Source organism: Neomonachus schauinslandi, chromosome 3 (assembly GCF_002201575.2).
Source record: "Neomonachus schauinslandi chromosome 3, ASM220157v2, whole genome shotgun sequence".
NCBI classification, from domain to species: domain Eukaryota; kingdom Metazoa; phylum Chordata; class Mammalia; order Carnivora; family Phocidae; genus Neomonachus; species Neomonachus schauinslandi.
Window position 1 is genome coordinate 58008255 of NC_058405.1, and position 3886 is coordinate 58012140.

Consider the following 3886-nt stretch of genomic DNA (forward strand, 5'->3'; position numbering starts at 1 on the left):
TTTTATTTCCATTGTGGTTTTAATTTGTACTTCTTTAATGTCTAATGATACTAAACATTTCTCCATGGGCTTATTGGCCAAACATATATCATGTATTTTTTTTTTTTTTTTTTTTAAAGATTTTATTTACTTATTTGAGAGAGAGAGAATGAGAGAGAGCACATGAGAGGGGGGAGGGGCAGAGGGAGAAGCAGACTCCCTGCCGAGCAGGGAGCCCGATGCGGGACTCGATCCAGGGACTCCAGGATCATGACCTGAGCCGAAGGCAGTCGCTTAACCAACTGAGCCAACCAGGCGCCCCATATATCATGTATTTTGCCCATTTAAAACATTGTGTTGTTTGTTTGTCTTTTTATTATTGAGTTGGAGAAGTTCCTTATATATTTTGGATAAAGATCCTCTGATAGATATATGTATTACAAATATTTTCTCTCTGTCTACATCTTGCCTAGGTTTTTTTCTTAGCAGTGTCCTTTGATGAGCAGATAGTTTTAACTTTGATGAACTTTGATTCACCAATTTTTCTGTGATGCTTAGTGCTGTCCTGGTGAGAATATTCCTCTTTCACTAATTGATAAAACAAGTAAATGGTACATTTTAAAATAGGTCATGACCCAAAGAAGAAATCACAAGGAAAATGAAATATTTTGAACTGAATGTTAATAAAAATACAACATATTAAACCCTCTCATATTTGTGAGATACAGCAGCTGAATCAGTGCCTAAAAGGGGATTTATCTAAAATGCTTACAACTTAAATTATTGAAGCTTCCACCTTACAAAGCAAAAGAAGAAAAAGAGTAACTTAATCTGAAGGAAGCTGAAAAAAGGAAACAATAAATTTAAGGAAAATCAATAAAATAGAAAATGAATCCACTTATTAGTTCAGGGAAAATCAGTGTAACTAAAATTTGGTTCTTATAAAAGAACAATGGAGGCGATAAAGCCCTACTTAGACTGATCAAGAAAAAAAAAATCAATGAAAAAAAATTAAAAATTAATAAAGTTTTAAATGAGTTAAAAATTCATTGATATAATATACTGTATCATATCCTGGAGGGGAAAAACCACACAATTATCTCAATAGATACAGAAAAAGCATCTGACTAAATCTATTACCCTTTCATGACAAAAATACTCAACAAATTAGGAATAGAAAGAAAATTACTCAACCTAATAAGAGCTTCTGTGAAAATCCCCCCAGAGAACATGACACTTACCAGTAAAAGACTGGATGTGTTCTGCTAAGGAACAGAAACAAGACAAGGGTGTTTGTTCTCACCACTTCTCTTCAACATTGTATTGAAGGTTCTAACCTGGGAAGTTAGGCAAGAAAATAAAATAAAAGGCATCCAGATTGGAAAGGAAGAAGTAAAATGATCTCTATTTTCAAATGATATGATCTTGTATATTAAAAAAAAAAGTCCTAGGAAATTCCTTAAAAACAATGAACAAGCTAAGAATAAAATAGGAAAAGGGCGCCTGGGTGGCTCAGCCCTTAAGCGTCTGCCTTCAGCTCAGGCCATGATCCCAGGGTCCTGGGATGGAGCCCCACGTCAGGCTCCCTGCTCAGTGGGAAGCCTGCTTCTCCCTCTCCCTCTCCCACACCCCCTGCTTGTGTTCCCTCTCTCGCTGTGTCTCTCTCTGTTAAATAAAAAAAAAAAAAAAAAGAATAAAATAAGGAAAACAAGTCCATTTGCAATAGTACCAAAAGAATAAAATACTTATAAATGAATTTAACTAAATAGTGTAATACTTATATTTTGAAAACTATAAGACATTGCTTAAAGAAAATAAAGAAGCCTCATTAAATGGAAAGACATTTCATGTTTATGCGTCATATGACTTACTATGGCAAAGTTAAGATGGAAATATTCCCCAAACTGACCTACATGTCAAAGCAATCCCTATTATATCTCAACTGGCTTTTTTGCAGAAATTTACAAGCAGATCTAAAATTCATATGTAAATGAAATTTCAGAATCATCAAAGAATTCTTCAAAAATAAGGAAGAAAGTTGGAGCACTCACATTTTCCTACTTTAAAACTTACTACAGAACTACAGTAATCAAGATAGTGTGGTACAGACGTGGATAAACACATAGATCAGTAGAACAGAACTGAAATAAACACATTTCTGGTCAACTGATTTTCAACAAGGGTGCCAAGACAATTCAATATAGAAAACAAACAAACAAACAAACAAACATTCTTTTCCACAAATGGTGGTGTGACAGCTAGTATCCACATACAAAAGAATGAAGTTGGACTCTTCCTTCACATTATAGACAAAGATCAGCTCATATGAATCAAAGACCTAAGTGTAAGAGCTAAACTACAAAACTCTCAGAGGAAAACAGAATAAAACCTTATGATCTTGCTCTAGGCACTGATTGATTTCTTAGCTAAGCCACCACAAACACAAGCAACAAAACAAAATTAATTGGGCTTGATAAAAATTAAACTTTTGTGCTTTAAGAAACACAAGAGAGTGGAAAGACAATTTTAAAATGGGAAAAAATGTTTGCAAATCATATATCTAGAACACATAAAGAATACTTACAATTCAAGGAAGAAATAAAAAACTTGAACAGACCAATAACCAGCAAAGAAATAGAATCGATAATAAAAAATCTCCCAACAAGCAAATTCCAGGGCCATATGGCTTCACAGGTGAATTCCACCAAACATTTAAGGAAGAGTTAATACCTATTCTTCTCAAACTGTTCCAAAAAATAGAAATGGAAGGAAAACTTCCAAATTCATTCTATGAGGCCAGCATTACTCTGATACCAAAACCAAATAAAGACTCTACTAAAAAAGAGAACTACAGGCCAACATCCCTGAACATGGATGCAAAAATCCTCAATAAAATACCAGCAAACTGAATCCAACAGTACATTAAAAGAATCATTCACTATGATCAAGTGGGATTTATTCCTGGGCTTCAAGGGTGGTTCGATATTCACAAATCAATCAACTTGACAAATCAATCAACTTGATACACCACACTAACCAAAGAAAGGATAAGAACCATATGATCCTTTCAATAGATGCAAAAAAAAAAAAAAAAAAAAAAAGCATTTGACAAAGTACAATATTTCATTCATGGTAAAAACCCTCAACCAAGTAGGGCTAGAGGGAACATACCTCAACATAATCAAGGTCATCTATGAAAAACCCACAGCTAATATCCTCCTCAATGGGGAAAAACCAAGAGCTTTTCCTCTACGGTCAGGAACATGACAGGGATGTCCATTCTCACCACTGTTATTTAACAGAGTACTGTAAGTCCTAGGTACTCTAACTTTCTTATGATTAGTGTTTGCATGGCAGTTTATGTCCATCACTTTAATTTAGTCATGTCTTTGTGTTTAAAGTAAATCTCTTGTAAATAGCATATCATTATGTCTTACTTTTTTATCCAGCCTGATTAGTACTGCCTTTCAGTTGAAGCCTATTTGCTTTTCAATTATATCTTCTTTCAGTTTTTTGGAGGCTGTTTGGTATAGTGATTATAATATGCATCTCTGATGAATTGATATTATGCATATACTGCATATACTTTACATATAATGTAAGAACTTCACAACAGTGATTGTATACATTTTTAAATTACATTTTTAAATTACAAATCATATCATTTTTTCTTATTACTAAACATCATACATAGTACAATTATACAAACCTAGATTTATTGTGTAAAAATAAAATTAATGAGGAGAAACAATCTTTGCATTGTTATTCATCCTTTGTGCCCATTTTCTATATGTATATGCACTCCACTGCTTCTTCTATGAACTTGCCATCACTCAGTATGAAATGCAATTAATTGCTCAGTCTCATGGGAGCATCTTTCAAGAGGTAATATAAATGACCCTTATCC